This window comes from Rousettus aegyptiacus, unplaced genomic scaffold, assembly GCF_014176215.1.
Source record: "Rousettus aegyptiacus isolate mRouAeg1 unplaced genomic scaffold, mRouAeg1.p scaffold_m13_p_10, whole genome shotgun sequence".
In the NCBI taxonomy this organism is placed as follows: domain Eukaryota; kingdom Metazoa; phylum Chordata; class Mammalia; order Chiroptera; family Pteropodidae; genus Rousettus; species Rousettus aegyptiacus.
Genome location: NW_023416285.1, coordinates 63,541,864 through 63,563,856, shown reverse-complemented (window position 1 = coordinate 63,563,856; position 21,993 = coordinate 63,541,864). Strand labels below are relative to the sequence as shown.

The window sequence follows — 21,993 nt, the reverse complement described above, 5'->3', positions numbered from 1 at the left end:
GGGATGCAAGGATAGCTCGACATACAAAAACCAATCAATGTGATATACCACATTAAGAGAAAAAGGATAAAATCACATGATTTTCTCACTTAATGGAGAAAAGCATCTGATATAATTAAACATCTTTCGTGATAAAAACGCTAAACGAACTAGGATTAGACAGAAATTTTCTCAACATAATAAAGGCCACATATGAAAGGCCACAGCTAAGATCATGCTCAACAGAGAAAAATAGAAAGCTTTTCCTCTAAGATGATGAATAAGACAAGGATGCCCATTCTCACCACTTCTTTTCAACATAGTATCAGAAGTTCTAGCTAGAGTAATTAGGCAAGAAATAAAAGGCACCGAAATCAGAAAGTTATAAATAAAATGATCTCTGTTCACAAATGACATGACCTTACATGTGGAAATCCTAAAGTGCTCGTGCACGTGCGCGCGCGCGCTCTCTCTCTCTCTCTCACTCTCACACACACACACACACACACACACACACACACACACGACCTAATAAACATCAAAGTTGCAGGACACGAAATCAATATACTAAAATCGGTTTATTTCCATACACTAACAATGAACAATCTGAAAAGGAAATTAAGAAAATGCCATTTACAATATCAAAAAGAATAACAAACTTATGAATAAACTTAACCAAAAAGGCAAAAGAACTATACACTAAAAATTATAAAATACTAATGAAAGAAATTAAATTTGACACCAATTAACAGAAAGATATCCATGTTCATTGACTGGAAGACTTAATATTGTTAAAAATGTCCATACTACCCAACGGGATCTACAGATTCGATGTAATCTATATTAAAATCTCTGATATTTTTTGCTGAAATGGAAAAAAAAGAAACTCCTAAAATTCATATAGAACCACAAAGGATCTCAAATAGTTAAAACAATCTTGAGAAAGAAAAACAGAGCTGAAGGCTTCACATTTTCTGACTTGAAAACATTAAAAAAGTTACAGTAATCACAACAGTATGGTATAAAGGCAGATATACAGCCCAGAAATTACCCCAAACTTTATGGTTAAATAATCGTCAACAAGGGTGCCAAGACTACATAACAGGGAAGAATAGTCTCTTCAACAAATGGTGCTAGGAAAACAGGATATTCACAGGCAAAATAATAAAACTGGATCCTTATCTTACGCCATACCAAAAAAATCAAATGAAAATGGTTTAAAGGTTTTATGTAAGACCTAAAACTATAAAACTCATAGAAAACATAGGAAAAAAGTTTAAGGACAACGGATCTGAAAATAATTTCTTGACTATGACACTTACGGAACAGGAAATAAAAGCAAAAATAGACAAATGGAACTATATCAAACTAAAAACTTCTGCACAGCAAAGAAAATCATCAACACAATAAAAAGGTAACCTACTGAACAGAAGAAAATATTTGCAAATCATTTATTTGATATGGGGTTAATATCCAAAATATATTAGGAACTCCTACAATTCAGCAAAAGAACAAAAGCACGATTAAAAAATAGGCAAAGGACTTAAATAAACATTTCTCCTAAGAAGACGTACGATAGCTGACAAATATATGAAAAGATGTTCAACATCACTAATCATTAGAGAAATGCAAACCAAAAAAATGAGAAATCATACATCTGTTAGGATGGCCAATATAAAAATATAACAGAGAAATCAGAGATTAACAGGTATTGGCAAGGATATGGAGAAACAGGAATCCTGTTGGGACTGTAAAATGGTGCAGTTGCTATAGAAAACAATATAAAGATTTCTCAAAAAATTAAAAATAGAAATACCACATGATCCAGCATTACCACCTCTGGGTATTTATCCAAAAGAACTGAAAATATAATCTTGAAGAGATAACTGTACTTCCATGTTCACTGCAGCATATTTATAAGAGCCAAGAACTGGAAACAACCTAAATGTCCATCAACACATTGAGTAAAGAAAATGTGGCATATTCAGACAATGAATTCAGCTTTAAAATAGAAGTCCTGACATATGTGACAACATGGATGAACCTTGAGGACAATTTGTAAAGTGAAATAAACCAGTTACAGAAGGACAAATACTACATGATTCCACTTACATAAGATATCTGAAGTAGTCGAAATTGATAGAAGCAGTAAATAGAATGGTAGTTGCCAGGGGCCTGGGAGGGGGGAAATAGGGAGTTGCTGTTCAATATATACAGAGCTTCCTCTCTAAAGTGAATTTTCTCCTCACTTCTTTAAGGACTTTTATCTTTAATATTCTGTAGTTTAAAAATGATATGCCTAGGTGTAGTTGGCGAGGGGGGGCACTAATAATGCTTGGTGGACTCTGAGCTTCCTATATCTGTGGTTTAGTGTCTGACATTAATTTGAGGAAATTCTCAATGATGACTGTTTCAAATATTCTGTTCCTTTCTTTCTTCTCTTTCTAATATTCTCAAGACATTCATGTTACACCTTTATAGTTGTCCCACTATACTTGGATGTTGTTTTTTTGGGTTTTTTTTCTTCAGTTTTTGCTTTCTTTGCTTTTTAGTTTCCCAGGATTCTACTGCGATATCCTCTAGCTCAGAGATTCCTTCCTCAGCTATATCTAGTCTTAGTAAGCCCATCAATGTCATTCTTCATTTCTGTTATAGTGTTCATCTCTAACATTTCTTTTGGTTCTTTCTTAGGATTGCCATCTCTGTTTACATTGCCCATGTGTTCTTGCATGCTGTCTACTTTATCCATTAGAAGAACTCTTAGCATATTAATCATTTTTTAAAATTCCTAGTCTGGTAAGTCCAACATCCTTGCCATGTCTGGTTCCTATGCTTGCTCTATCTCTTCAAATTATGATTTTTGCCTTTTGATATGCTTTGTAATTTTTTTCTGCTTGCTGGCCATGATGTACTGGGTAAAACACACTTGTAAATAGGCCTTTACTAATGTGGTCGTAAGGTGTTAGCAGAGGGGAGCATTCTGCAGTCTTTAGCTTTCAGTCTTATAGTGAGCCTATGCTCTGGACTCTGGACTTCACAAGTGTTTCTCATTTTTTCCCCCCAACTTAGGTGGGATAGAATGGTTAGAATAGGTTAGATTTGAGTATTTCCTATCTCCCATGTGAAAGGCTAAAGAGGGTTGATGCTGGGTATTTCCCTTCTTCCAGGTCAAAACCCTAGCAGCTTAGGCTCCAGTTAACCACTTCCCCCTGAAAGCAGGCCTTGTAAAGAACAGAATCCTCTGGTATTTCAAAGGTGCTACTTCTTCCCTCCCCCTGCTGGAAACAAGAGGGAATTTTCTCTAACATTTATTGTGAGGACCTGGTCAAGCTCCTGGAAGCAAATCTTAAGTCTTACAATATTGTGAGGGCCCTCTATGACCAGGTCTACAGTGAACCTCTAGCAATTTGTCAATTATAGTTCAGGTTTCTTACCCAGCCCTCTTCCTGAGATGGTTTCAGCTTATGAATTAGTGTTCCAGAAAGTCATGACTCCTTGTATTTGCCTGACTCTCCAATCTTGGGGGCAGTGGTTTGCTCTATGTCCTCCCCTCTCTTATGGATTTAAGAAGAGCTATTGATTTATAGGTACTTAATAATTTGAAGGAATTAGTTAACAACAAAGAATTTCTTAGGCCTTTTCCTATCCAACCACAATACAAACTAATGACATGATCTAAACCTAATAACTGCACAGGAGCTGCCACAGTATTCATTATTTGAACTCTATTTACTATGAACCAGTCCTCAGTAGTTCCATATAATGAAGAAAGCACTCCAGAAAGTTTAACTGATAAAAATAAAACTTTAATCAGATGATGGATTTAAGAATTTTAAAGAATGTACATAAATTACTTTCATTGAAGTCTCTGTATCAGCTAATACAAAAAAAGACCATATTGCTAACCCAATAGTGACTAATGACTTTCTTTACGTATATATCAACAACTTGAAAATATTTATGTCCTTTGACTCAGTAACTTGACTTTGAGAAAAAAAGTAAATAAAGATGTATCTAAAGTTTTATATTCTCTGCACTGTTATTTTAAATAGTAAAGCTAGAAAAAATTTAAGCATCCAACAGCAGTAACCACAGCATCAAAATATATTAAACACAAACCCAAACATGCCAAAAGTACAACTGTGGTTACTCCAGTAATTAGCTTATGGATGTTTTAAAAACTTTTTCTTTAGTACTTTCTAAAATTTCTCCCATGAACATACATTAGTTTTATAGCCAGAAAAACTTAAATGAAGCCTTTTCTTTCCTGTTTCTCTTAACTGTTTAATACTAGAGCCCTGGCTCTACAAAAGGAATGTAAAATTCATGTTTATCCAGAAAACAAACCATGAGTAACAAAGATTTTTTTCAATATGAATAACAAAAATTTTTTTCTTATGTAGTGTTCATATAATTTAAAGAAGTTTTTAATGTTATCTATTAATAATTTTTAAATTATTATTTAAAATGGTTAACTCAGGAACATGGTTTTAAAAGAAATGGAAACAATAAATCTTTTCTAACCTAATAACCTATTAACCCACTGACCCACTTTGGAATTTAGGTTAGTTAAATCTGGACTGATGGATCTATTAGCATTAATTAAAAGCAGTGCTGAAATTTAACTGACTGGTATAATATAAAACCTAAGCAACAATCCTTAACTATGTTTGTCACCATTTATAAAAAATTCCTATTCATGTCTGTAGATTACAAAGTGATTATATTATAGTTAAAAAGATAATTATTTCTGAGAACAATGTTAACTTATCAAGAAAGACCCAAATACTTTTAAAATTGTCTAATATTTGAGTAAAGATTAAACAGTAGTCGCAATATATTCAATACTGACTGGGAATATCAGACTATCTCTAAAATAGATGTAAAATATAAGAAAAAAAACATTCTTGGCTCTATAGCAGTTTCTAAAACCAACTTCAGAACAAAAAACACACCCAAACCAAAGTTTCATGAAACAGACCTTAGAACCAGAGAAGATTCTGACTCAAAATCATGGCCTTTTATTTCTTAATGTAAAACTTAATGTGACTGTGTCAGACTACAGAAGAGTTAAGATTATCCTCCAAGCCTATCCACTGAGTCCAAAAGGGACCATATACCTTTGTCCTCAACATGCTTTGTTCCATTAAGTCAATCGCCAACTATTTTCCAAATAATGTTAGTATTTTCACTTTAAAAATAGCAGGTAATTTCCATATGATAGAAAAAAATAAACTGTACCAAAGGTATAGATAATCTTTTACGTGCTTAAGATATTATGGTAACATTAAAACCTGGTAAAAACTGAGAATACTATACTAATTTTCTCTATATACATACATTCATTTTAGAAGTAATAGGAGAATCGATTTTTCTTTATTTTCTATTTAAAATAGGAATATGTCAGTCTAAGGAGAATATGGGTTACACTTTTCAGGATTGAAAAAAAAGGTGTAAATAAGTCAGTGAGAGTTGATACTGACTCTCACTTCTCTCTAATTTCCTCCCACTCATCTCTTAAACCTTAGCACCCAACCTATAAATACTTCTCCAACCACACAGAGCAGAAGTCAGCTAATTTATTCTAGAAACGGCAACATAGTAAATATTTTTGGCTTTCTGGGCCCTAAGGTCTCTGATGCAACTACTTAACTCTATATTTAATAAGTTTATGACAAATATTTTATAAAATGGATTTAATTATTTCATAGTAATGTGGAGACAGAAATAGAACTCTGCAAATGTAAAAACTGCTATGCAGACATAAGAACTTTATAGTAACAGTATTGTTGATTATCTCATTAATTATTGTAATCAAAAAATCATAGTTAAATACCAATTAGTATAATTTGGAACTTCGACAAATTTTACGTCTATCCTGTACATTTCTGCCACTATAGCTTAAAAAGTCATACAAAACAAAATAAGTAAAAAATAAGAGTGCTGTGTTCCAATAAAGCTTTATTCATAGACACTGAATTCTGAATTTCATGTAATTTTTACATGTCACAAAATAGTATTCTTCTAAGATTTTTCCCCAATGATTTAAAAATATAAACACTATTCTTAGTTCATGGGTCATTAAAAAAAAAAAAGAAAGAAAAAAACAAACAGGCAGCAGGCTGAATTTGGTAATGAATGTGCAGACCCCTGATGGAGAGACATGCTTGTAAGCTGGAGTGATTGGCCTTTACCTTAATCAGCTGACGCTTTATCTCTAACCTAAAATCTGACAGGAAATAATTATTATGCTACTTTTCAGCCATTTGCAAATTATCTTCAATTCGGAAAAATACAAAAAGTTACCATTTTTACTTCTGAGCAGTAACTCTGAAAAGCATCAGGAATTGCTGAAAATAGTTTACATCTGGATATCAATTATTTAACCAATGAATAACTTTTCACACCTCATAAGAATGAAATTCCTAAGATAATTAAAAACTATCAAGGAAAGTTACAGATCATGCCCTAAATATTTTTATAATACTTCATCCTATGCACCTTACTAGGAGATTTCAAACCTCACTACCTAATAATTATGGAGGGGTTTGGGGTGGAAGGGGATGGCATACTTCTGAGCACAAAATGAAGATTAAAGGTATCTAGAGAAACTCACCAAGTTCTAAAGATTCATCTAAGAGGAATGCAGAATTTTCCAAAGGCATCTTACACTGTGACAGAACCGGCTTCCAAGTTTCAGCAGCTTTATAGGGGAAAAAAAAATCTGTAAAACAAAGGCAGCTTTGGAAATAATATTAACCAAATGCCAAGTAGCAATACTTCTAGTATTTTTTTTACCATCCACGTATTCAATGTTAATTGGGGCCTCCTCTGTGCCAGGAATTGGGGACACAGGAATGAATATGCCAGATCTCATCAACCCCTCTGAGAGCTCAGTCTGTAGGGCAACTCCAAATGAGATGAAAGCCTTTAAGAATCATGATGATGTGAAGAGAAAGCATGGCAGAGATACAGACTAGTGTGGTGGAACTTAGTTAGAAAAGGCCCTCTAAAGGAGGGGCATTTAGTATGAGCGTGAGTATGATCGGGCATTTAGTATGAGCGTGAGTATGATCTGGCCAAATAAAGAAAAGGCAGAGGGGTAGATAAAGAACGTGTTTCATCCCAAGAAAACAGTATGTTCTAAGGGCCAGAGGTACGAATGAATATGGCATTTGTGTGAAAGTAAAAGGTGGCCAGTGCAGCTGCTCAGAGAAAGAAAAGGGATGAGAAAAGGCATCTCTGAGATGAGACAGGTGAGAAAATTAAGAGGTAAAACAATCAGCCCTGAGTCACACAGTCACACAGAACTCAAAAGCAGATCCCATTTAAAACTCTTAACCACTTGATTACAATATACTGATTACAATATACCAGCCATTCTGAAGCTCTTCCCAGGCCCCTAGCCTCAAGGGTCTCAGAAAGGACTCTTGGGAAGGAAGTTGAGGCAAAGTCCTCAAGGAGGAAGATCCTTTCAGGGTGATTTTACAAGAGCCTGATGGAAGACTGCCCTGGGCCCATAGCTAGGCTCTCTATGGTTGGATGAACTGATCAAACAACTGACCATCAAGGGCTCTCCTGCAGAACGATGGTAAATCATTCAGTCCCGACATCATTCTCAATTACTAATAGTTACCAAGCACTTTACTATATATGAAGCCCTGTTGTAAGTGTTTTACATGTATTAACTAATTCAATCTTCACAACATCCCTATGAGGTAGGTAGGTACTTTTCTTACCCTGTATTTCCAGTATGATTTTATAAAACAGTCTTATCATGGCCGTTAATTTTTATTATTGAAATAAAAATTATCAGAAATGTTAACAATACTTACCACAATATTAAAAGCATTTTATTTGTCCATCAGAAAAGTACTATGTAGCTATCAATTAAAAAAATATAGGGTGGTAGGGGGAGGGTGAAATGGGTAAAGGGGATTAAATATATGGTAGCTGAAGGAACTGGATTTTGGGTGGTAAGCACACAACAGAAGATAAAGATGTCAAACTATAATGTACCCTTGAAAATTATATAATTGTATTAACCAATGTTACCCCCAATAAACTTAATAAAAATAATAAAGTTGAGATACAAGATGGCAAAAGAAAAAAAAAGATCACTACAATGCATTTCCCTGAGATGTAGAAACATTCAGAACACCAAAGAAATCATTTGAACTATTGATATCTTTTAATGGAGGCTCCATTTAGCCAAAGCGATCTTGTCTTTCTCTGTCCCATACACTTCTGTTAAGGAGAATACTTAACATTTAAAAAACAGGGGTGGGGCTGTTAAAATTTTAGAAGACAGTAACAGAAGCTCGCCTGAGAGAAAATCCAATGAAAACAGTTATAATAAATATTGAAGACAGCTACAACTTAGTTTACACAGGTAAAAAATTTATGGCAAGAGACCTTACATAATTATCCAGAATTATTTAGAATTCAAGATCTGAGAAGCATCTTGAATTACAATTCAAGATCTGTCCCTTCATCATCATCAGAGAAATGAGAAAGAAATGGGTATGTTCTATCAATTACCTGTAACTTAGAATATATTTTATATGATTTCAAGGAGTTGAAAAGAGCCCTTCTGTAAATCCACATCATATCTTCAAGTAACATACATCAAAGTTAATCTCGTTTCATATTTTCTTGAACATTAAGAAACATTATTTTTTGCCAAAAGAATACTGGCCAAAAAAATCCCTATTTTTTTAAACCTAGACAAGTATTTCTCTGCTCAGTTTTCCATTCCTACATGGCCTTATTATAGATTCGTTTGGTAGAAATGTACCATAAATTCTACTGTAAATGATATACTTAACAAAATTATCACTACATCTTTTGTAAACTTCACACTTACTAACAACTCAATATTTTTTCTATTACTAATTTTCACTGAGACCAGTCTTATTTTAACAAAAGTAATATTCATCCACAGATAAATTCCGTAAAAGAAGCAATTCCCTCTGAAGAGATGCATCTATGTTCAGTAATTACTTGTAGCAATAAACAAAATTTATATTGTTTTACTCATAGCAATTATGATTTAGAAGAAAAATTTTTCTTTAACAGACCACTGTGGTCATGGTTAACATTTTAAATTTATATTCATATTTTTGATTTTTTAACTGCTGAAAGAAAAGGACTATCAACCCAGAATCTTGCATCCAGACAAAATACCCTTCAGGAAACATTAATCTCAACATTTTAAGTGGGAGTATAAACTGGCACAAGCTTATTGTGAACAATATATCAATATCCTAACAAAATTATAAATGTTCTTACCCATTGGTCTGTCAATACAGGTTATAATCGGCATTTTAAAAATGAAATAGGATAGGAAAAAATGAGCACAGGACATATCATAATGGTTAAGGGTATTCCCTGAAACTGTTGTTTCAGATATGTGCTGATGAGAGTGTCTATATGTATACTGGGTCACAATATAAAATACACTTCTTACCATAGGTTGTAGTCAAAGAAGTTTGGAAGCCATCTCTTTCAGCTCAAAAAAGACAGCCGGAGGCAAAGGCACAAACTGACACTTTGGGAAAGGAGAGTTCAATTCCAAGATGTGAAGAAGTGAAAGTGAAGTAAGGCATAAAAGGAGATTAAACAAACAGTAAGTTACCAAGCTACAGAGAGGCATAAGAAAACAGCCAATTTGGGGGTGAATGCAGGGAAGGGGAACAAAGAGAAATTATCTGAGAGCAAAGAAGAGATAAAAGAGATATAGAAAAGTCTGTTCTATGGAGTGTTAATTCCTAAAAAGAATTCTGAGTATTTCTTGTTTTCCTTAATGACACCAATTTCTTTGCTTATTCTTTTAAGGTAAATTTTATATTATATATGTTTATATAATGTTCACATCATATTTCTATTGGACAATACTAGTCCAGTGCCAGGAGTACTGCTATTATCCTCTTTACAGTTATCTGTTGATTTACCAAAGAGATGCGCAACATCTTCTGCTGTCATTTTATTGTCATTATGAGAAGAAATGAAAATTTCTGAATTCATAACTGTTCAATGAAAACTAAAAGCAGCCTACAAAGATAGTATCTCAAAGCTTCTCCTATAACTTCTTGAAAAATAATGCAGTAATGTGGGCAATACAGAATAAAAACTGAAAAAATGATGCAATAGTGACAATTTTTTCTATATTCTATGACCCTACTATGTGATTCTATCATTCTTCTACTTTCGTATTTTCTCAAGAGATTGACATAATTGATGAGTCATGATGAAACAGTATAATGTTTAAAAGTAAATGAACTGACTCAAGTAATTATAAGCTAGGCCAAAGCCATTTTCAGACATGGAAGAATTTAAAATGAATACACTCTAACAGAAAGAGGGAGAATGCAAAAAAAAAAAAAAAAAAAAGAGAGAGAGAGAGAGAGAGAAAGATGTGGGGATCTAAGACAGTCAATGTAACCCAGAAATGCAGTGAAGGAATATCTCAAAATGGCAGATATACAGTAGGCTTTCTACTCATCAAGACTGAAGAAGAAGGACTCTAAGAGGAATGCTTCCAGGAAAACAAGGGCTTCCATCTAACAAACAGACACTATAACTCAAGCAGGAAACACATCAGGATATGGTAAAGGTACATTTCTACCAAAAAAAAAAAAAAAAAATGAAAAGGCAAGTACAGACTTGGGGGAAAGGTGAACAATATTAAGCAAACTAATCAGAATATAACGTCAGAATATAAAGTAAATCAAAGGATTGTGAAAAACTTATGAACTATAAGCAAAGATAACCCATCTTATATTGATATCAAATATTTTATTTTTTGAGTTTCATTTGCATCATGACTTTGGACCCACAGAAAGAAAAAATAACCCTAGCTCAATAATTAACTGCAGTTTATTGTATTCAGCTTTTAAAATGAACCTACTGACAACCCTGAACATCTTAATTCTCATTACAAAACAGAATGTAAATGTTATCAACCTGGTCACATGCTATGAAATGGATGAACCTCAGGACATTATATTAAGCAAAATAAGCTTAAGAGAAAATACTGCATGATTCCATCTACATGAGGTATCTAAAGTAGTCAAAATCATAGAAACAGGAAATAGAAAGGTGGTTGCCAAGGCCTAGAGGCAGGAGGGAAAGAGAATTAGTGTTGAGTTGGTACAGAGCTTCAGTTTTGCAAGATGCAGAAGTTCTAAAGATTTGCTGCACAACAACATGGATATACTTAACACTAGTGAAAAGTACCTTAAAATAATTAAGATGGTATGTAATATTATGTTTTTCTAACAATATTTAAAATAAAAAGTAAAGACATGTTATTTATAATTATAGAGATAAAATATTTAAAAACTACATTTACTTCTTATAGCTATTGGCTATTATTGTTCAGCAGTTATGGAGCACTTCCATGATCACAGGAAGTTCTATTAGATAATGGTATAGAGAAATGCTAGTGTAATAAAAGCAGAAAATTAACAAGCCAAAACACTAAAAGCCTCCCCCCTTGCAAATGATTATTTGTTCTCTAGTTACCTTTTCTATTTTTCATGTTCTTTGCTATTTCTTTATTGCTATATTTGTGTTTATTGAATGTAAAGTATATTTTCTCTAAAGTTTCCATTTCCTGAAATAACTTTTATTCTGAGTCATTTGTCTTTGCATGTTACATTTCTGTATTTGCTTTAGCAGAAATTTTACTTCTGATGTTAATTATTCTTTATATGTTTGGTAGAATTCACCAGCAAAACCATCTGATCCTAAACTTATCTTTGTTGGGAGATTTCTGATTACCATTACAATTTCCCTACCCATTATTGATCTGTTTACATTTTCTACTTCTTCATGATTCAGTCTTAGTAGGTTGTACATTTCTAGAAATATATCCATTTCTTCTAGGTTCGGTAATTTGGTGGCATATAATTGTTCTTAGTAGTCTCTTATAATACTTCGTATTTCTACTGTATCAGTTTTAATGTCTTTTATTTCTAAGTATTTGAGACTTTTTTTTCTTAATACACCATGATCGAGTACGACTTATCCCTGGGATACATGAATGGTTCAACATACACAAATCAATAAATGTAATGTGCCACATTAATGAAAGATAAAAATTATATGGTCGATTATTATTGAGTAAATACAGAAAAAGTATCTGACAAGGTTAAAAATCCTTTCATGATAACTCTCTGGCTTTTAAAGGTCTGCCAATTTATCTTTTTAAAAAAACAGCTTCATCTCATATGTTTTGGTATGCTGTTTCCATTTTTGCTTGTTTCAAGGTCTTTTCTGATTCTCATTTTGAGTCCTTCTTTAATCAATTAACAGTTTAGGAGTATATTATTTAGCTTCCAAACATCTGTAAACTTTCCAGTTTTCTTCCTGTTATTGATTTGTGGTACCATACCACTGCAGCTAGAAAAGATACTTTGTCTATCAATCTTACATTGGCTAAACCTTGTTTTGTGACCTAACATATGATCTATCCTGGAGAGTGTTGTGTGTGTGCTTGAGAATAAGTACTCTGCTGCTGTTGGGTGGTTTTTTGTATATGTCTGCTAAGTTAATTTGGTCTAAAGTACATTTCATGTCCAGCATTTCCCAACTGATTTTCCATCTACAATGTAGACTCTACATGACCCAACCATTGTTGAAATTGAGGTGTGGAAGTCCCCTACTACTATTGTATAGTTGGCCATTCTACCCTGGATCTGTTTTTGCTTAACATATTCAGGTGTTCCAATGTTGGGTGTACATGTATTTAATACTGTTATATCCTCCTGATGAATCGACCCCTTTTTTACTATACAATGATCCTGTTAGTTTGTGACTTTAAGTCTGTTTTATAGCTACGCCTGCTCTTTGGTTCGCATTTGCATGGAATACCTTTTTCTATCCTTTCGTTTTCAGCCTACATGTGTCTTTGAAGGTGAATAAGTCTCTTGTAGGCAGCTTATAGTGGGTTTTTTTTTTTTCAGTCCAGACAGCTGCCCTATACTTTTTGATTGGAAAACTTAAACCATTTATATTAAAATAATATGATAAGAACATACTAATGCCATTTTAATTATTTTGTGACTATTTTGTAGTCGCCTTATTTCTTTCTTCCTCTTTCGCTGTCTTTACAAATTGGTTATTTTTTGTAGTGGTATCCCTTGATTCCCATCTTCTTTATCTTTTATGTATCTCCTACAGAATTTGCTTTGTGGTCACCGTAAGGCTTATGTAAAACATCTTCTAGATAAAACAGTCTATTTTAAGCTAACAACTTAGATCACATACAAAACCTCTCTTTTACTCTCCTTCCAATGTTTTGTTTTTTTGCCGTAATTTACCTCTTTTAATACTGTACATCCATTAACAAATTATTGTAGCTATAGTTATTGTTAATACTTTTGTCCTTTAAACCTTTATAATAAAGTGATTAACACATCACTATATTACAGTATTAGAACACTTTAATTTTGACTATATATTTACCTTTAACAATATGTATTTTCATGTTTTTGTCTTACTAATTAGCATCTTTTCATTTCAGTTTGAGAAATTCCTCTCAGCACTCTTTTTAAGGCAAGTCTAGTAGTGAAAAACTCCCTTAGCTTTTGTTTGGGAAAATCTCCTTCATTCCTGAAAAACAACTTTACTGAGTAACGAATCTCTTTGGCAGGTTTTCTTCCCCACTACCCCCCAGCACTTTGAATACATCATTCCACTTTCAACTAGCCTGTAAAGTTTCTGCTAAATAATCTGCTCAACTTCTAGAGTAGGGGAGGTTTCCCTATATATGAGGATTTTTTTTTCTCCTGCTGCTTTTCAAATATTGTGTTTGATTTTAGACAGTTTTATTACACTTGTCTTGAAGAAGATAATTTTCAACTGAAATTTTGGAGTTAACCTATTAGCTTCACAAACTTGGGATGTTCAAATCTCTCCCCAGATTTGGGAAGTTCTCAACCATTATATCTCTAAATTAGCATTCTGCAAATAGAGGGTTTAAGGGAAGGGTAAAGTGGGTAGAGGGGATGAAATATATGGTAGCTGAAGGAAACTGGACTTTGGGTGGTAAGCACAATAGAATATACAGATGTCAAATGATAATGTATAACTGAAAATTATATAATTGTATTAACCAATGTTACCCCAATAAACTTAATTCTATATTAAAAATTAATAATTAGCATTCTTTCTTTCAATGGTATCCTATAATTCACATAAGCTTTTCATACTTTCGCCTTCTCTTTTCTTTTTGTACTTCTTATTTGGTGATTTCTAATTACCTGTCTTCTCATTCACTAAATCTTTCTTCTGCTTGGTCAAGTGCACAGTTGAAGTCTTATTAAAATCTTCAGTTCAGTCATTATATTCTTTAACTCTAGGATTTGTTTTTTCTTAATGGTTTCTACTTCTTTGTTGGAACTTCTCATTCTGTTCTTTGAAGTTCAATGAATTCAAGAGGATTATTATGAATTCTTTGGCAGTTTATAGACCTCTATCTTTTTAGGATAAATCATTAGGGTTTTGTTAGTTTCCTTTGGTGGTGTCATGTTTCCTTGATTACTAATAATCCTGTGGCCTTGCATTGGTGTCTGCACATTTGAGGAAGTAAGCACCTCTTCCAGCCTTTACAACCTGCTTCAACAGACAAAGTCCTTTACCAGTCAGGCCATCCAGAGAAGTGGTATCTGTAGACAAGTTTGCTGCTGGACCCACTGGCATGGTGCCTGGGTCAGCATGTGGGCAGGCCTGCTGCTTGCATAATCGTGGATCATCCTAGAGACTGGGTTCATTGGTTTAAGCCTAGGGCTTGAATCTGTGGTAATGGGCCTCAGACCTGGTTCCGCATGGATGGATATGAATCCTGGGTCCACAGAGACCAACCAAGCACTGAGTAGCAATGGGGTGGTCCCAGCATCTGAGTCCATAGGGGCTGGTCCAGTACCAGGATGGGGCAGGAGCTTGGTTTCACTGGAGCTAGCCTGGAGCTAGGGTAAGCCTGACAACACTGGCCATGGAGTTAGCCTATAATCTGGGGCCTTGGTGGCTGGTCTGGCACTAAAGGAGGCCAGGAGACTCGATCCATGGTGGCTAGCTTGGTGCTGGGGTGAGCCAGGAGCTTAGGTCCAGAGGAGCTGGTCTGGAGTTGAGATCCACAGGGCCAGCCTGAAGACAGGGCAAGTCAAGGACCTGGAGCCACCGTAGTCAGCCTGGCACTGAGCCCAGCAAGGAGTCTGGGTTCACAGGCACTGATTGTGAGCTGGGGGGCTACAGGAGCTGTCCAGGATCATTGGAGCCAGTTGGTACTCGGATGTGCCAGTAGCCTGGTGCTGTGGGAGCCACCTGGAGCCAAGGAATCCAGCATGCGCTGAAGTGAGCCAGGAGGTTAGATCTGTAGGAGCCTGCTGGGAGCCTGGTGCCAAAGGAGCTGGCTAGCACCAGGGTGGGCCAGGATCCTGGGTTCAGAGAAGCCCATCAAGAGCCTGGGGCCGCAGGAGCCAAATAGTGCTAAGATGCCTCAGTTTACAGGGATGCTCTGGCAGCCTGGAGTTGAGGAAGATGCCTAGAGTTGCAGGAGTTGCCTGGGGCCAATGGAGCTGGCATGCACTGTGGTAAGATGGGACTGGGTTTGCAAGAGTAAATTTGTTTTAGCAGAAGACGAACATTAAAAATTCCTATGCTGCCATTTTGTTCCAATAATGAAATCTTTTTTTCTTTCAATGATGAAATTTTATATACTCTGATGATAATACTATGTCAACTGCTAATCTTTAATAATTAAGAATTTTAGAAACCTAAAAAATTAAGTTCTAAACATACAATTTAATCTTATTGCTTAAATAAAATGTATTTCACCAACTAAAGATGTCAAATCCTTTTCTTAAGTGGTTGATTAGTAGTATAAGTGAGAATTCCCAATTGGCACAAATTAAGAGTATTTACATTTGGGCAACTGGGTTATGATGTGATATATTACTCCCATTTATGGTTTAGTACTCCAGTGGTATGAAAGTTAATCTTAAACTCCTTAAAAAGCTTGGAGTCCAACTGGATTATATACAACTAAATATTCTTTTAGATATATGGGAAGATAAATTCTCAGACTATTATTATATGCAATGATGTTAAAATAATTACTAAATATATGAATCAAGTACTTAAATATATCCATGAATATAAATATGGATAATCAATAGTTTCTGCATTTAGTTATGTTCAAAAACTAATTATTAAGTCTATACTATGGCCGGGCACTATTTTGGGTACTAGGATTATATTACTGAACAGAACAGACTTTACCATTAAAACTTATGACTTATGTTAGGAAACTATTTTCATTTTTATTTTCATAATATCTACAAAAAGTACTCGCTAGTAATATCTTTAGGAAATCCAAATCAGGGCTTTCAAGAAAAGGTAGCAAAGGGCAGAGGGAGTCCTAAAGACAACAAGATACCGTCTTCTAATCATATATAGGCATATGATTTGACAGCGGAGATAAAATAAGAACTTGTTTTTATTTTAATCTGGTTAAAATTGCGTGTTATTCCAATGGTATTTCATTACACTTGCTGCATACTAAAAACCATAATTATTAAAGTAATTATTTTAGTGCTAGTAATTGTAATGTAGTGCAACCTAGGTTAAGTGGCAAACAAATTTAAAGAATATTTCATTACTACTGAATTTTTAAAAATGTGCAAATTTGAGGACCTAGACAAACAAGAAAAGGATTTGTAGAAAAGTAAGGTTTTAGAATATATCTTAGTCTACAGCCATGCTACCCTGAACAAGCCCAATCCTGTCTGATCACGGAAGCTAAGCAGGGTCGGGCCTGGTTAGTACTTAGATGAGAGACCACCTAGGAAGACCAGGTGCTGTAGAAGTAAAAACTATATATATATATAAAAAAGAGATTGTAAACTGACAGGGTCCTTGCAATCTGAGATCAACCAAGGGTTGCCTCACCTAAAAAATAAATAAATTTAAAAAAATAAAATAAAAATAAAACATATCTTAAAAGTCAGTAAATATGTAACCAATCTCTTACACCTTCAGCAGGCACCCTGTAATTGATTTAAGAATAATTATAAAGATCTTTAGTCATTAAAAGAATTTCAATTACATTCAAGGTAGAAAAATATACTAACATATTTCTAAAATATTTATATATTAAATGTTAAGAAAAGTATTTGAAGACCAAAACTTATAGATTATAAACAAATTAGTAACCCCATATTCCCTGAATCTTCCATTTAATTGGGGATTTATTTTTGGTCTTTTTGAGGACTGCTGTGTAATGCTATTCTTCTGTTTAGATTTAATCCCTATACGTTTAATTTTCTTATTCATGTGTAAGGCTTACTTGAATCATTAGACTATAATATGCTGACAGTTTCAAAGTGTCGTGCCGTAAAAAATGGCTTGGCCCATCTATTTGGGAAATGGGAAAACAAGTATTATACTCATCCAACAGATGACATCTTGTGTACTAGAAGCCACAGACTGGGAAGTAACTTTCACAACTCTAATATCTGATAAAGGCCTCATATCAGATATTATATTAAAGCAAAAACAAACAAACAAACAAACAAAAAACCTTTATATCTCAAAAAAGCAAAAACCCAATTTCTTTACTGGGCAAATATTTAAGCATACACTTCATAAAATAAAATATACAAATAAGCAATGAAAATGTGCTCAATATCATTAGTCATTAGGAAGATGGAAATTAAAATCACAATGAGATACACCATTACACACCCACTAAAATGGAATTCAAAAACAATGATAAAACCAAGGTTGGCAGGAATGTGGAGCAACTAAAACTCATACATTGTTAAAGGGAACATAAATGATACAGCCACTTTACACAACAGTTTGTCATTCTTATGTAGTTAAATGACACAAATACTACACAACCCAGAAATTCCATTCTTAGGTGTCTGCCCAAGCAAAATGAAAACTCACGTCCACAAATGTTTAGCAATTTTGTTTATAATAGGCAAAACCAAGAAGCAATCCAAATGTCCACCAACTCACGGTTATAAACAAATTATACCATATTCCATACAATGGAATACCATTCAGCAACAGAAACATACCACTGACATAGATAAATCAAAGACATTACACTAAGTGCAAGTCAGACTCAGGAGACCATACACTGGTCTCATTTATATTATGATCCCATTTATAATATGCTGCAGAAAAGGCAAAACTGTATTAATAGAAAAATAGATTAGTGATTGTGGTAGTGCTTATAAAAACACATACATTTGTCAAAACTTAGTCTGTATGCTTATATTGGTGAATCTTAACATATATATTATACCTCAATAAATCTAATTTTTAAAAAGTATACTAGGTCAAAAACTAAATTCCAACTACCTAAAACCTAAGAGAAAAACACTTAACACAAAACAGCTCACGAAAATGGAGTATTCTGTACAGCTTTTAAAAATAATAGGGAGTGGTCCATAACCAACAAGAATGGAATAGTTATAGCAGCAGACTAATATTCTTACTGAGAACAACTAGAAAAGCTAAACAAATTACAAAATTTCATTTTTAAAGGCAGCAGAGAGATGTGGAAGCATGGCAAACAAGGAGGTCTAAAACTCCAGAGAAGAAGAAATCTATTTTATAGGTGTTTAGATGATCTGCAGTTGTCTTTTCCCTGGGGGTATTTCCAGATTTTCTAGAGGCTGAAAACTGAGACTTGCCCTGTGCAGAATATCACTGCTAGAAACTGAGAAGCCAGGAGAGCTTCTGTTGCTTACACAGGACAGGAGAAATAAAACTGGGAGGCTGCAGGGACCTCAAGCTCAAGGCTAGTATCTCTCACAAAATATTTGTTTAATTTTAAAACTGTGCAGGGTAAGAGGCTAAATAATTAATTGAAAAACTTTATAAAGCAAAGTTAATTACCCACCTTTGGCACTGCTAAGGGGACAAAGACTATCAAGCTTGGAATTCAAAGTCCTGGAAAACCACACCCTACAAATAAGACAAGCAAGAGGAAGAGCACCACCAAACTACTAAAACAGCAACCTATCCTCCATGTAAATTAAGGTGAATGGCTCCCTATTCTATCTCCCTAAGCGAAAAGATGAACCCCCTCTGGCAGAATATACTTGGCAATGATTGCTTTATTTTGCTTTTTAATTCACAAGGTCTGGCATTCAATCAAAAATGACAAAGCATAAACAAAACAACCAACCAACTTGACCTAACTGACATTTATAGAACACTCCACCCAACAACAGAATACATTCTTTCCAAGAGTATACAGAACATTTGCCAAGACAGACCATATTCTGTCCATAAAAGCAAGTATCAATAAATTCAGAAAGCTCCAAGTCATATAAAGTATGTTCTTCTTTCACTACAACAGGATTAATTTAAAAATAACAGAAAGATCTCTGGGAAATCTTCAAATATTTGGAAGCTAAATAACACACTTCCAAATAATCTACAGGCCAAATAAGACAGCAAAAAAACAGAAAACTATTTTGAACTCGATAAAAAATATATATATATAAATTTGTAAGCAGGACTTAGAAGGAAGATAATGGCATACCTTACAGGGGGAAGAAGGTGCCACGTATTATTACTTTGGCTTCTACCTTAAGAAAATAGAAAAAGAAAACAAAACGCAAAATACGTTTTAAGAAAAAGGAAATAAAGATCAGAACAGAAATAAAGAAATAAAAAATAGGAAAACTAGAGTAAATCTATTAAACCAAAAAACAAATTCTTTGACAATCTTAATAAAGTTGATAAATCTCTAATTAGACTAATCAAGGAAAAAGACAAAAAACATCAATACTAAGAATGATACTGAAACTCTATAGATTAAATAGGTATTCACTCACTATAGATTCTACAATTATTTGAAGAATGATAAGAGACTATTGGTAAAAGAATGATAAGAGACTACTGGTAAACAACTTTACCAATAAATTCAATAACAAAGATGAAATTACAAGGCCCTGAAAAACGTAGCAAATATACCAAAACAAAAACAAAAACATACAACCACACAACCAATAACCAACAGAAAAATATAAGTAAACCAATGGATGATGCAGGTCCTGTAATTAATTGACATACATTTAAATAATTATAATCAATATGTTCAAGAGAATTGGAGTCTATTAAAAATCTATAAAACAGAATCAAATAGATGTTTTACAATGTAAAATTAAGGACATAATAGACTGGCTGGACAAAGAAGATAGATTTGGTGTGTTGGAAAATAGGTCATCAGAAGACATTCAAACCAGAGAGAAAAAAACTTTTTGAGAGACGTGGAACATGAACACCAAGTATAATAAACGTTTATATTAGAATCCGTACTAGTTAGAGCAATCCATACTAGCTAGAGCAATCAGGCAAGAGAAAGAAATAAAAGGCATCCAAACTAGGAATGAAGAAGTCAAAATGTCACTTTTTGCTGAACTAACATGATTCTTTATATAGAAAACTTTAAAGACTCCACCAAAAAACAATTAGAAACAATAAACAAATACGGTAGAGTTGCAATATTAAAAAATCAATGTACAAAAATCCATTGCGTTCCTACATACTAACAATGAAATTCCAGAAAAAGACATGGAAAAAAAATTCTTTTCACAATTCCAACAAAAAGAAAATACCTATGAACAAACTTAACAAAGGATGTGAACCAAATTCCAGAAAAAAACATGAAAAAAACAATTCTTTTCGCAATTGCAACAAAAAGAATACCTATGAATAAACTTAACAAAGGATGTGAAGGACCTACATACTGAAAACTATAAGACATTAAAAGAAATTGAAGACACACAAAAAATGTAAAGATATTCTATGTTCATGGAATCAACACAGGTAAAATAGAAATTATTACCCAAAGCAATAAACAGATTTAATGCAATCCCCATCAAAATCCCACAAGCATTTTTTAAAGAAACAGAAAAGAAAATCATCAGATTTATAAGTAATCATAAAAGACCCTGAACAGCCAAAGCAATTCTGAGAAAAACAAACAAGTCCAGATGTATCAGACTCCCTGACTTTGAATTATACTACAAAACAACAATAATCAAAACAGCATGATACTGGCAGAAAAAATAGACACACAGACCAATGGAAGAGAACTAGGAGCCTGGAAATAAACCCATGTAGATGTGCACAAATAATTTTTGACAAAGGAGCCAAAAGCATCTAACGAAGATAAGAAAACCTCTTCAATAAACAGTGCTGGAAAAATTGGAAAGACACATACAAAAGAATAAAACTAGACTGCTGTCACCATACACAAAAATTAACTCAAAGACCTAAATATAAGGCTTGAAACAATAAACTGCATGGAAGAAAACATAGGTACTAAACCCATGGACCTTGGTCTTAGAATTTTACATTTGACTTCAAAGGCAAGGAAAGAAAAAGCAAAAATATATGAATGGGACTGTATCATACTAAAAAGCGTCTGCACAGTAAAAGAAACCATCAACCAAAGAAGCAACTACGCCTCTGATTAAGGGCTAATATCCAAAATATATAAAGAACTCACAAACTAAACAAAAAAACAAACAATCCAAGTAGAAAAAGGCAGAGGACCTAAACAGACACTTCTCCCAAGAAGACATACAAATAGCCAACACACGTGAGAAAATGCTCCACTTCACTAGCTATTAGGGAAATGCAAATCAAAACCACAATGAGATACCATCTCACACCTGTAAGAATAGCTATTAACAAGACAAGTAACAAGTGTTGTAGAGGTTATAGAGAAAAAGGGAACCCTCATACACGTAAACTGGTACAGCCACTGTGGAAAACAGTATAGAGGGTCCTCAAAAATTAAGACTAGAACTACAGTATGACCCAGCAACACTTTTTCTGTGTGTCTACTCCACAAATTTGAAAAAGATAAAGATATATGCACCCTGATGTTCACTGCAGCATTATTCATGATGGCCAATACATGGAAATAACTGAATTATCCTTCAATAGATGACTGGACAAAGATGTGGTACATGTATA

At 33.8% G+C, this 21,993-nt stretch overlaps 1 protein-coding gene and 1 pseudogene across 13 annotated transcripts in view; one reads left to right on the top strand and one right to left on the bottom strand.

Annotated features, from left to right (window-relative positions):
- The window catches only part of CLOCK (clock circadian regulator), a 102,367-nt gene that overhangs the window by 65,773 nt on the left and 14,601 nt on the right, over positions 1-21,993 (bottom strand). For 6 of the 13 annotated variants that reach the window (XM_036227930.1, XM_036227918.1, XM_036227929.1 and 3 more), the window contains exon 3: positions 6,596-6,682. The exons of 5 other annotated variants lie outside the window; for them this stretch is intronic. The gene's annotated coding sequence lies outside the window, so the exon portion shown is untranslated. Of the gene's footprint in view, positions 1-6,595; positions 6,704-21,993 lie in introns of all 13 variants that reach the window. 2 more of the 13 variants (XM_036227921.1, XM_036227923.1) reach the window with 1 other exon arrangement.
- Positions 16,732-16,850, top strand: LOC118609092 (annotated as a pseudogene).